The 14,385-nt window shown below is 37.5% G+C and overlaps 1 protein-coding gene across 1 annotated transcript in view; it reads right to left on the bottom strand.

Moving 5' to 3' along the window:
• LOC113236020 overlaps positions 1-14,385 on the bottom strand; it is a 242,628-nt gene that overhangs the window by 69,437 nt on the left and 158,806 nt on the right. The window lies entirely within an intron of this gene.

The following is a 14,385-nucleotide window of genomic DNA, read 5'->3' as shown; positions in this document are numbered from 1 at the left end:
CTTCGCTGTCAGTCGAACAAACGAAGACTAAAGCATGAATGACGCTCTGTATACGATTTTAACGCCCTATAAGTTCGGACACTTTTTAGCGCGGGCCCGACGTCCATATAATTGTAAGTCAATGGGTTTTCCAGACAGTCTATTAATTTTTTAGATAACATTTTGTACAGATGAAGGGCACCGTGACTCCGCGGGCCAAGATTTCCGACTTCAGTCAAAATAATTGTAGTAAAACGTCGTGCAATTCAATAAACTAAAAAATTCAAATTAATATTTAGTCACCTTATTTTCTCACACTAGTATCTTAAAGCACAAAGCTACTGCAATGCAGAGAGTAGGTTGTATGTACAAATTGCCACGATTGCCATGTTCAAGAGAAATTTTAAATTGTATTTAATGGATAATCAAAAGAGGTACGACGAGTGGGGTATTTTTTAAGTGAAGTGTTTTTCTTGATTTGTTTTATTAACTATTGTTTTTAATTTTCATTTTATTTCATTTTTTTTTTATTTTTGTCTGCTTTTTGTGTAGTTTATTTAGGCCAGCATATGTTATGTTATATTATTTTATAGTGTATATATTTTTTATATGTGGTAAGAGTTGTCATTGTTTAATGATTGTTTGTTTATTGTGATGTTTAAAAACCTATATATTTTATATTATGTTAAGTTGATGTATGTATATGTTCCTGTTGTTAAAGTGTATGTTCGTTGTAGTGGTGTCCTTTCTGTTTCTGTTGTGGTGGCCACAGAATATCAGCGCCGGTCTGTTTCTCCGTGAGCAAACTGGCACATGCTGAGTGGTGACCTTTTTGGTTCCTTATTTTTGTAGTTGTAAAGTAGTTATTGTCAATGTAATGTGGACCAAATAAATATATTTTCTTTCTTTCTTTCTTTCAAAATTTTGCAGGCCAATTTCACACAACATTTCTTTCATATTCACACACTGGCTTTTACGATACGAGTTTGAGAAAATAAGGCATAGATTTATCATTAAAAAAGTAATATAAGTAGAAATTCTGAAGACTTACGTTAAAAACTTTTCACTTGTGGGTTGAGTGACCGTTCCAAAGCTGCGAACTTCCACGCATTACATCACGGTGATGTATTTGCGGCTGATGGCAATGAACTGGTTTTAAGAGCTTTATAAATAATCGTCACCGAGAAAATTACGTTAACTCGGTATTTACAAGGCTCTTGATGCTATGTAGACAAAATGCAGTATACCTAAAGTGTTTTTCAATACTGCTTTCAGTTTGAATGTTGATTAGATGATACAGGGTTATTTTTAAAACAACTTCGCAGCACTATATTGCTAATATCATGAACAACAATCTTTCTTCAATGACTTTAAAAATTTCTAAGATGTTACTTTCATAAAAAAATATATAGATTTAAATAGATCCATCTAAACGGTAATAAACATGTATCCTACACATGGGGGTCGTCGCGGAGGACGCTTGCATGTATGAACTTGGACTCTACCAAATATAGATCTGAAAAGTGTCAGATAGTACATCCAAAACTTAAAAGTTTCTTTTTGGTAAAAAGTCATGAAACAAATGTTGTTACGACTTTCGTGGTTATTAATTTTTTATATTCTTCCCCCGTCCATATTTCTGTGGCCAAGCAGTAATATAATATATAATTTAAGTAGGTAAATAATTTCCATTTGTTTTGCAATATTAAAAAAATTACTGCCATTACACGCTGTGATGTTTCTTAACGGTTAGTGTAAAGACATTTGTTTTTAAAGCTTAAACGTTTTATTATTTAATGTGAAGTGTTTTTTATGTGAAATATCTTGTATAAATAAAAAAATAAGGACTAAATTATTGAGATTTTTTGCGGACTGAGCTCACCTCAGAGCTTCAAATCGCAAAGATCTGACAAGTTCCATGTGCCTGTAATTTCACCAGTACCCTTATCCTTCAAAACCCATACACAATACTTAATGCTAACATTATTGCTTGGCGGCAGAAATAGGTAAGGTGGCAGTACTTCCCTGGACATCTCTTTCACAAGGAGCTCTACTGTTTACTAAAATATAAAGATCGAACACATGGAAAAATTTTCTTCGACCCGGTGAGACTTGAGAAGTTTCAAAAATCTCTAACTAGATGTCACTAGCGGCGGCGAATGCCGAATGCCATTATAAAGATCTATAACAAAACACAGAAGAATTTCGACAACTCTATAACTTGACCTGTGGCTTAGTTGGTAAGATGGGTAAATGGGGTTTCAAGGATACCAGTCAAACTCAATGTGACTGCGGTGCCCCAACGATGTCCATGCAGAACTTACTGTTGTGGCCTTTGTGTCCTAATACCTGGGCGAGGAAAGATCTCTACGCGGCCACGGACAGCGCAGTCAAAGTGGCAACGTACTATTCAAGGTCAATATAGTCCTAAAATAAGAAGTATCGACACGATAAGAAGAAGACGGTGCAGCATGATCGTGGTTTCAAGTCGCACCGCGTCGAAAAAAGTTTTTCTGTGTTCAAGGAGTAACCCTAGCGTTTGGTAGCAATGACATTGTATTGTTCAACTGTACTGCGATGGCCAACCCGCCCGTGAAGCGCGACAAATACGGTAAATTCTTTTCACTCAGTTCGTGATGGAGTGTCGGTGGTCTTTGAATTAATAAAAATATATATAAACTTAGCTATAATTAAGGAAATTGAAGGAATGATAATGTCCTAAATCTTCCACCGGTTTCAGATAAAAATAAACAAACTTCAAAAAGGCGCTTAAGGTGCGTTGTCTCAAAAAGCGAACCAGAGAAGAATTCTGCTTCAGCAACCAATGGTATTTCATTGCTAAGACACGTAGAATTTTCATAATTACAGCTCTTCCTAAACTAATACATTTCAGAATAAAGATGAAAGCTATTTCATCAATTAATAGCATTTTGTTACCATCGCCCAAGGGTTGGATAAATAATGAGTCTCAGTTTTCAGGTAGGTACTTGTTTCACTAAGTGTGCCACCACAGTTATCGATATGGAATCGTGTTAAGCTAGCCAGAATAAACTTTATGTCCGTGTAATAAAAACGAAAAAGACGTACTGTTTTTTGCATCGGCGGCTAGGAGTGGAAGCAGAACGCGTAACGTCGTTTTCGCACTTATTGCGCGGATTTAAAGCTTTTTTTGACTGGTTTTTTGGTTTTTTTTTGGCGTTGATAATATAATTAATTTGTTGTCTGATTGAGATGAACACTGAGATATTAGAAACATAATTACAGTACTTACTATGTATCCGCTAAGTGCGTAAAAATAAAACAAATTTGTACATAAAACCATACTAATTACATGCTTATTTGCATATATATAAATACTTAATCACTTGTTCAGTATTGTGAAATGTCGTACTAACTAAAACAAAGTTTGTACGTTTCTGAAACTTCTTGTTCTAAGTTCAACCGCGATCGTAAACGCCTGAGTGCTGTCAGAAGGTCTTTACGAAATATCCTGTTTCTGAAGCGCAGCTGTTCTCTGCTCTGCCTTTGTAGACTTCTTCTTCTTCATGTGCCATCTTCTAATGAATGTCAACTTTGGACACAGCAACTCTGAATAACGATCTGGTGCTCCCATTGAGCCACTGGCGCAGATTTCTGAGCCAGGATACTTTCCTTCTTCCTACGCCTCTCTTTCTTTGTATTTTGCCTTGGATTATTAATTGCAATAGGTCGTACTTTCAGTTTTTCAGTATATGACCCAGATACTCCAGTTTCCTTCTTTTGATGTTATTCAACACCTCTCGTTTTCGCCCAACACGTTGCAGCACCCTTTCGTCCGTGACTTTGTCTCTCCACAATATTATCAACATTCTCCTATACACCCACATTTCGAATTCTTTCACTTTTTTGCACGTAGATTCTGTGAGTGTACAAGCTTCTGCTCCGTACAAGAGAATGAAGATGAGCCATGTCGCTTTTGTAAACAAATAAGCAAATGTGGCTTTTGTAGACCAATAAACCTTAAGAGACAGCAAATATTGGACTTCATATATGAAACTAATGAAACTGCTTCGGACTGGTATTGTTTCAGTGGACGGATCTACCTCTACAGAAGACGCGACTATGACTTTAAAAACTCTGTTAGAGCTTTGCGTAGTATGTACGATATTAGTCTTAAAGACAGAATGCCGGATACTGTTGTAAGAGAGCGTTGTGGTATGAAAGATGATGTAGTGGGCAAGATAGGATGCTTTGATTGTTTGGTCATGCAGAAAAAAAGTATGTTGGTAGATTGACGGTACAAAGTATAATGACCATTACAGCCTTCATCATACTTAGCATGTCCAGCAAATTTTTCTTTTAATTATCCTACATTAATTTAAATTACATTTTTTTGATATATTGATAATAGCCTAGAACCCATTAAAGCTGCAGTTTATTTTGATTGAAAAAATTGTATTTCTGTTCCATTTCCGGTTCAGTATTAATGGCGATGAAAAGTGACAGATTGCAGTTTGTTATATTTAATATGCTTGGTGTTGCCAGATGTGTGAGTTATTTTTAAGGAAAAATTTTTGGGGAAATCACAACAAGGCGGAAGAGCTTTCTTACCAAGCGCAGCTAGATGCTATGTATTTTTTTTCTAAAATACTAACACATGGAATGTAATTCTATAACTTCGATTATTCGACAGTTAGGTTAGGTTAGGAAAAGTAGTTTTTTTTAATGTAATATATAAAAATCCGCTGCTTTAACAGAAAATCGAGGAATAGATTGAGAATATAGGTCTTATGTGCTTTAAAATGCACCATGTGTAGCTTATGGACATATTAATTTAAGGTTTTGCCTCCATATTGCGTCGGACATCGTCCTTTATAGAGCGAATGTGGATGAGGCGCGGGGAACGGTAGACCTCGGTGTATATATCTCAATTAGATTGGGGGTGTCCTTAAAGAAGGCGGAGTTAAAAATACCAAGAATTAACGAGTATGTATGAATAGATTGATGGAAGTGGAAGAGGCAAAGGAGGTTCGTCAGGAGCGTAGCAGGATAGGTGAGACAGACGTGAAGATATGCATATTATTGCCTCTTATTGTGAAATCACGTAATCCATTAAAATAAACATCAATGTAAATAATATAATAAAATGCCGGTGCAAAACTGCCAGTTCAGTAAAAGAGTATGAAAGTACAGTGAGACCGCAACCCAGCAACCGACCGCAAATGGGCGCGACCGCAGCGCATGCGGGGGAATGTGCCGTGGTTCGTTTTATGGACAAATGTCATTACGTGCACACAGTACTTATATATAAATGGTTACGACGACTGTTTCGTAAACAGGTGCCCAAGATTTTGCCTGTTGCACAATGTACGTACATTTATCTTGCAGAAGCATGCTGTTAGGAATAAGTCATATTCTGGGCTCCAAAGAAGTCTTAGGCTTTGCAAAAATGGCGAGCAAGTTTTTCATATTTATAGACTGAACTTTGCTTAAGTCTAAGCAAGAAATGACGGAGTAAACTCAAAGTTTAATTTGTTAGTGATAAGTTGAAGAAATTTAACATTGTTACAATGGCGTCGCAGTATATTTCTAAAAACATATTTAAGTAAAGAAAAACATTTTTTGTGGAAGAAACGGTGAGAAGGTTTGGCGAATGCCGAAAGCCAGTACAAAGATCTATAACAAAAAACACTGGACCCATAACTCAGTCGGTAAGAGCTATACTACGGTGCAGCATGGACGTGAGTTCAAGTACCACCGGGTCGGCGAAATTTTTCTGTGTGTTCGGTTTTTGTATTCCTAATCTCAATAAATAGTTGAAAACTTAACATTAATACGAGAGATAAAAATAAACTGGCCGTTCTTGACAACAAATTAATTTATTTCATTTTATCAAAGTCACAATAAATTTATTTAAGGTGCGTATAATAAGATTCCGCTTGGTATTCAAAATGTGCCATTTACGACGTTTAAAACTGTGGCGAAACAAAAACTACACTTAATAATATACAAAAGGTTGAACTGAGTGTCCAGGTCAATGTTTTGTTTACAAACTACTGTAGTACGTTCACAACAAGTGACATAATCAGCCAAACAAAAGAACACGAAGCCACCGTGCATATGTTCGTCAGGCGGCCAGTAATCAAAGTAAATCTATGTCAATAACGGTTACAACCAGGAACGTTACCAATTAACGAGCTGTTGCTGACAATGGAGGAGGAAGTGTTGAATCTAGAATTGCATAATCCTTAGCTGCTGTCGTATGAACCCCGCCACTGTTTCTCCTACTTTTACAAAAGACAGACGCTTTGGGAGTTCTCATACAGCAATAGTTTTCTCAGTTTAGAAGCAGTAGAGCTCCTTGTGAAAGAGTTCGTCCAGGGTAGTACTGCCACATTACCTTTTTCTGCCGCCATGCAGTAATGGCAGCATTACTGTGTTCCAGTTTTGAAGGGTGCTGGTGAAATTAAAGGCACATGGGACTTGTCAATTTATGTCTCAGGGTGACGGGCGCAGTGGTAGTGCCCCTCAGATCTTTGTAATTTAAAGCTCAGACTGGCACTGCAACTGTTATGGACAGGCGTGTGGCTTACCATCAGGCAACGACTGGTTCGTCCCGTCACTTGATGTTATAAAAAAAAAATACAGTAATCCCTTATCTGACGTTTATAATTCTAAAGAGTCGATCGTAGTAAGACAAAGCTGTCGCAATGACGCGCGATTTTGCGGCGCGACGAAAGACGCTGACGCAGTGGTTATCACACATGGTTATCGCATTGAAGCGCGCCTTTGCGGTATGCGTCGAAAGGTGACTTATGAGGCAGCAACATACGACCTTATGCCTTTAGCAAAGGATTTGGTTTGAAGATAGAGTCACGCACTTGCATATGCGCTGTTGTCTCATTGACTTATAGAGTCGCTCACTTAGATATGCGCTGATGTCGAATTGACTTTGCGACGTGGCCTGTGCGATGTTAAAGCCGAAGTGTTGTGTCTTCTCGGCCGTTACTAAGTAAGAATCGCAATAGCGTCACAGTAAGCGACTCCATATAAATCTACGCAATGCAAAAGTCAGCGGATCGCGTATCGCCGCGATCTTTGTATCGCAAATACGCGCTTCAATGCGACAGCCATGTTTGTTGCCGTGATCTCCTCTATATTAAGGCATTCGAGGCAACGCGAGCCTACTTTTTGGAGGTGAGGTGTGTGTGTGTGCGCCCCTCACTTCCCGCAATCCGCGCGCTGTTAATTATTAATATACACATATCCAACGTTGACAAGCGCCCGATGGCGACTGACGGGCGACGGGCGGCGCGGCGTGTCGTTAAACCAATTTGCAAATTTTGAGATAAACGTGAATTTAATAACTAATAGGGCTTCAGTTTAAAACCATAACTTACCATGTTCTCCATAGATCTTAAAGAGCAATTTCTCCATAAAATAATTGTGTTTCATATTTTGTTCTAAAATACCCCGTTTTACACTTTTATTTTAGTCTGTTTTCGTGTAAATACATTAGCACATTCTTTACACAATATCCTTAGGTGTATCGTATATTTTTTTGTAAGACTGTTACAATTTGATGTACAAAACAGTTTTTCCTGTCACTCCACCTGTGACTCGCCTTAACTAATGATTTCCTAAAATCACTAGGGTGTTGGATTAGGGATTACCGTGCGAGACCCAACCGCCTTAATATACGGAATCGAAAATGTTTTTACGTCGAAATACTGTTTACGTTATCTTATACTGACATGAATACAAACAGACTAACACAACGGCACACATGCGTCTATATGTATAGTGGAACCAAACAAACGAGACCTAACAAGCGGTCTCTAGCAACAATGTGAATATATTCGTTTGGCTGTGTTAATTGAGACGTGCTGTACTGCATTCTATGTAGCGGTATTACAGATTGAGATTTATTGAAATACGATGTTTGTTTGAAGTTTTATATATACCTATCTACGTAGGCAAATTTGAGTTTTTAGTTGGCAGCTTTTGACGTAGTAGTGCTGTTATTTGATTTCCATTTTTAGGAATCCAAACGAGGTGTGTAAGTTTGAAGCTATCAGGCTCTCAAAGGCTGACAGCGCAAAGGTAGTACCTATTAACAGTAGAGCTCCTTGTGAAAGAGTTCGTCTTCAAAAGTACTGCCACCTCAATAATTTCTAATGTGCGCATTACTGCGCTCCGGTTTTGAAGGGAAATCCCATCAATCCCATGTGTCTGTGAAATTACAGACACATGGGACTTGTAAACGTGTGTCTCAGGGTGACAAATCTTTGCAATTTAAAGCTCTGAGTAGCACTGTAATTGCTACGAACCGCGTGTCGTTTACCACCAAGCACGCAACTTGTTCGTCCCGCTACTTGGTATAATAAAAAGAAAAATAAAAAGAAAGACCTCTAATGTTGCAGATGTTCATGAGCAACGATGACCACCCATCAAGTTGCTCATTTGTGTTAGAACCTATTTTATTGGTCAGTTGTTAGGTATATCAATTTAAAATGTTAAAACTTTCTTTAAAAGTATTTCAATAAATTTTTGTAAAATTATTATTATTGCTATAATTATTAATACAAAGATCGAACACCTTCGATCCGGCCGGATTCTAATCGACGTCTTCTAGCAAACCGTGTCAGACGCTATGCCAACTAAGCCATGGAACGAACCAGCGTACCTCACGAATTCTTCTACGTGCTTGTTGTTGTATCTTTGTTTTTGGTTAATCAACAACTTTTTAGCCGTATCGCCATCTATTAGAAATCTATGAAAGTATTTCGTCACCTAGTTAGCTACCTTTACAGCTACCAACCCCGGCTAGAGATGTCTAGAAATGTTAAAACTTGTTCTATTGTCAGTTGTGTTAAATAATTTAAAATGTTCCATTATTAACTTGTATTAACCTTTTGAAAATTAATGATTGATAGAGACTTAAAACGATCTTGTTATTTCCACCGGAGTTTGAACAATGAGTTAAAGGTAAACGAGACATAAGAAAAAAGAGATGGCGCTAACGCATTTTTCAATTCCGTTTGTTTTTTTTGATAATTTCAAGAAAATTTATTAAAGTCAAGTGATCTTATGTTCTGTATTTTAATATTTGCTTCCATTAAAAAAATCTTGTACCGAAGAAAGAACGTTATTGGTTCTAGACGATGGAAAATTGCTACATTGTTAGGCGACAAATTTCTCAGAAATTGGGTCACAGAATTACGCGCGCATAATGACGTGCGATCGTAACAAGTTAATTTAATTGAATGAAATTGCGTGTGCTTTTTCGTTTAGGGTTGAACACCATTGGGATAATGCACGCTTGGTATGTTGAAGCGTGCTGACAAAATCGACACGATTTTGAGGTGTAACAACGTTTATTGTTGGCTGTCGACTAACCTCTTTAAAATTTAGAGAATTTGCCTCAACACTTTCAGCATCGAGTATATAACCAGAAATAGAGACGAAATGTCATTTAATTTCTTGGAAAACTATTCTGCCAAATCATTACGGTGACAACTGCGCTCCGATTGGCTAGCCCGAATTCGAAACAATTTCCGAGTGTCGTCAATTGTTTCACTTCCAATCGACCAGTTTAAGTTGAAAAGCTTTGCTATATTGGACGAAAATGGAAAAATTACATATTTAATATTTAATTACCGATGCAATGTGATTCCATTTGTTTTGTAATTAGATGTTTTGCTGTTTTTCTCACATCACCAAATGGAATGGCCGCCATTGTTAGAGATATTATCTTTGTTACAAAAAATACAGAATATTTTTGGAATATACGGAGACGTGCACACAGGTCAGTTGGCGGCACTGTACAATTTCACCTTTAAAATCTGTGATTTCAGTGCAAACGAGAGTTAATATTTGAAAGTGATGAAGGCCCATTTGCCTAATGAGTTGCCACGGATGGATGGCCCTTATTTCGTCTCTATTTCTAGTTACATACTCGATGATTTTCAGTTACCGCCCGGTGAAATATTACGCTGCAATCTAATACACAAGCTTTTATCCTTCCCCATCTCCTGGATTTACGATTTTAAGGCACATATTGCTGTAATAAAATCCTCGCATTTACACAACACACATCTGCTGACAGTACCACCCTGTGGAGGCAGCAATAAAAGGTAATAAAACAATAAACGGATATACACAAAGACATAAACCTAAATTATATTATGTTGGCTACGTCAGCATTGAAATTTTGTCATATTGTTCTCGTGCAATGGTATATTCAGTCGTGCAATTGAAAATTTTTAATCAATTATAATTGGCTTCCAATTTTAATTGAATTTTGGGACATTTTATCTCGTGCGTTTGTGAAATATGTGCTTTGGTTTTTGTTAAATATCCATAAAATGGTGTTTGCGTGTACTAGAGAGTGAAACATTTTATATAAGTAGCACGTACCAAATTGAACTATATATATTATAGACATTGACTTACAAATAAATGGACGACGGGTCTAATACAAAAACCACGAAAAAAATGTCCCAAGTCAACCTATTCGAAATTTAAATTGTAATGTCATCGCAGTATCGCGCTGTCAGTAGAACAAATGAAGACTAAAGCGGAGTGTCGCGCTCTGTATACGATTTTAGCGCCTTACAAGTGCGGACACTTTTTAGCGCGGACCCGACGTCCATATAATTGTAAGTCAATGATTATAGACATAAGTTTTTTTACGTAACGTACCTACTGTTTTTGATTTTGTTGTATGTGTATATGAATGATGTACATTTTATATAAGTAGCACGTACCAAATTCAACTATATATATTATAGACATAAGTTTTTTTACGTAACGTACCTACTGTTTTTTATTTTGTTGTATGTGTATATGAATGAAATAAATATTATTATTACTATTATTAATTTTTTGTTTGGATTTTATAATAACTTAATTTTATTTTAATAGAATTTTATAAATTGGTTCCATTTAATGTATGGGTCACTATTACTCGAAATAAATTAATTATATTTATTTACATTTATTCAAAAAAGGAGACGAGCCCAATGTGATAGGTAATCAATCCATTATATTAAAAAGTTCTACGATTTAGAACTTCCATTCTTTTTGAATGAAAATGACAAAACTACAACATTTTTAACGGTTACATGGCGCGACATAGCACACTTCTCATAGAAACGTTTTAAAACCGTGTTGTATTATATACTGGAAACAATTTCAATTTCCACACTAAGCTAGAGCTTGCGTTGTGCAAGCTTGGCTATTGTATGCAACTATTCAGTCACTGCCCTATTCGTATTACGTCAGATTTGCATCACTACTGTTCTGTTGTTCATCTCTAGTTAATAGAGATGCTGTCTGTTATATCAATTTCAATAACAGTTACAAGTATAATTCAAAAAAATATTCAGAATGTAAATTACTATATATGTACGTACTTTACTTCTTCTGCCGCCCAGAAGTAATGTGAGGATTACTGCGTTTCGGTTTTAAGAGTAAGAGGGCTGGCGATATTACAGTCACATGGGAATTGTTAACTTAGGTCTCGTTACGTGCGCTTGATAGTAAGTTACACGTCTGTCCATAACAGTTGCAGTGGCACTCAGAGCTTTAAATCACAAACATCTTTGGGGCCCTGCTACTGCGCCCGTCACCCTGAGACATAAGTTGTCAGGTCCCATGTGTCTGTAATTTCACCAACACCCTTACCCTTCCAAACCGGAACGCAGTAATGTGAACATTACAGCTTGGCGGCAGAAGTCCCGTCACTTGTAATCATAAAAAATACATTTTTTTGACTTAAACGATTTCCTTATGAGATATCTGAATATGATGTTCCTGTTTCTTTAATATAACACATATCCTGCATGGAATGTATATCATTCATACGAGTTTTTGTAATGCATCCAGTGGTATTTGCTTTTAAGCATACAACATTGACATTAAAAATCAGTACAAGCTGAATAACAGACCGTAAATACACATTGAGCTTTAGGCAAAGACTATCGGCCATCATCGGCTATCTTCGGATTTGTAGAGTGTAAGAATCCGCGTTATATAATGACTGCAGGATTTATATTGAATTATAAATAAAAAAATGTATTGTAATTATAAAATGTACTGTAAATGCAAAAATGACATGAAAGGAAGAAAAACAATTGTGATTAAACAAAAGAAACAAAAATAAATAAATTGCAAAGGAATAAAGAAGTATTTAATAAAAAAGAAATTGTATGTCGTTGACATAGAGTGCCCTTTCTGTCGCAAATTGAACGAGTGACAAAATACTACAGAGGCATGAGTGACAGAGACGACGCTCTACAAAGCCGAAATCGGCCGATCGTCTTTTTGTAAAACTCGATATGTATTATCTTTAACCTTGGTGGTCTCTAATAAATTAGATAATAATAATAACGCACACACACATAGCCCCGCACTAGAGAAACCCTGTGTCGCGAATACCATGGACACAAACGTAGACAACTACAAATTAAACCCAAATTCACGAGAGAAATAAATGGAGGCCATACAAATATTTCTCCCGGCCCGGGAATCGAACCCGGCACGGCTGAGTAGCAGTCCAGTATGGTAACCATTTGGCCACAGAGGCTGTTAAATTGTGCACCCAGATTACCCAGAGTACCTTATTATATTTCTATTTGTGAGAACCTGTCTGAACCGGTTACCTTCATGGTCGGGCACTCAGAGGTCTCGGGTTCGTTTCCCGGGCTGGGAGAAATATTTGTATGGCCTACATTTATTTCTCTCGTGAGTTTTGGTGTAATTTCTAGTTGTCTATGTATGTGTCCACGGCACCCGCGACAGAGGATTTCCCTAGTGCGGAACTATGAGCGTTAAAAAATAACTGGAAACCACGCCGGTGATACAAACACCCACACCCGAGACATAGAAAAGTTTGTACAGTGACTCGGCCGGGAATAGAACCCGGGACCTCACAAATGGCGACACCATGAAAACTGGCGTGCATGCCACTCGACCGCGGATGTCGTCAATATACAAACATATACCACACATTGAATTACTTATAACAAAAGCCAGGGCGTTTATGGTTATAAAATAAAAACCAAGATGGTTTTAACAGATATAACGTAATAACAGGTAATAAGTACTAGTTGCGACTCTACACTTACGTCATGTCTTATTATTGGGATGGGGTCAGTGGCGCGTGTTATTCGCGTGTCTGCCTTCGCCGGTTAGGTGGCGTATTTGGGTGACACGGGGAGGTCGTTCACCTTCATCCAACACCTTTAGAGCGGTAACACATTGCAACTTTTAGCAGAGATGCAAACGCGATGCAAATGCGATGCAATAACGATACAAACGCGATGTACATTTTAAATTATTTAACGAATTTCACTTTGAAATTTACAACTAACAAAACAAAACAATGTGCATAAACATATATAAGTTTTTAGTACATAATGATTCAACATGACTGTACCGCTACAGTCGCGCGTTTGCATCGATGCAATCGCCTATAAGTCGCAAATGTAGCGATGCAATCGCGCGTTTGCATCACTGCTAACAGTCGGCATATGTGACTCTTACTCTACCACTACCATTTACAAATCCTTCACCTTCTTATCGACCTATTAACCATCCTGAACAGATCGGCCGAGTCTTTGAAAATGTACCAGAACAGGGCTCTTTCATTACCACAGCTGGGCTCCTATCTCCTCTAATGAGACTGTTTAGGCTATTTTGTTTACAATACTAAGTGACATGCCTGTCTATAGCAGTTGCAGTGCCACTCAGAGCTTTAAATCGCATAGATCTGAGGGGCGCTGCTACTGCGCCTGTCACCCTGATATATAGGTTCACAGATCCCATATGCCTGTACTTTCACCAGCTACCTTCAAAAGGGTCTAGGCCATAGTCCGCCACGCGATTGTAAACCTGCTTCGGCGTTTCATAGTGATGTTTTCCTTCGCTGAAAAGCTCATGGCAAATTTGAAATTAAATTTTGCAGATAAATTGCGAGAAAGAGTTGCGAGACCGGCTTCGAACCCACGGTGTCTGCAGAGGCGGTAGGTCAAACCATTAGACTGTCACGGCTATCACTTACTTAAAACTCACAAATGTACGAAATTTTGAAATAAGGTCATTGTCATATTGATTAAACTCTACTGCTTATTCGTAAGGCAGATTCCCCTGAGAAGAATGAGCAAGAAACTCTAGGGGTTGCTCATTTATCATTACAATATTTAATTTAAACATAGATCAGGACGGTCATACATAGGTCGCTACCAGGGATTTTTGTTATCCAAGTACGCAGAAGCTGTATAGTTTCAAATTCACTATAGTTTAAAACCTCGTAAATGGCAAACTTTGAATAGTCGATATCTCAATAGATAACCAACAGTCCTACTGGGAAATATACTCATGTCAGCCATTGTGTATTATGTAGCGTATTTGGGTGAGACGGAG

This window comes from Hyposmocoma kahamanoa, unplaced genomic scaffold, assembly GCF_003589595.1.
Source record: "Hyposmocoma kahamanoa isolate Upper Pololo Valley unplaced genomic scaffold, ASM358959v1 88, whole genome shotgun sequence".
NCBI lineage: Eukaryota > Metazoa > Arthropoda > Insecta > Lepidoptera > Cosmopterigidae > Hyposmocoma > Hyposmocoma kahamanoa.
The sequence above is the reverse complement of the archived record's forward strand: the minus strand, read 5'-3'. Positions and strand labels throughout refer to the sequence as shown.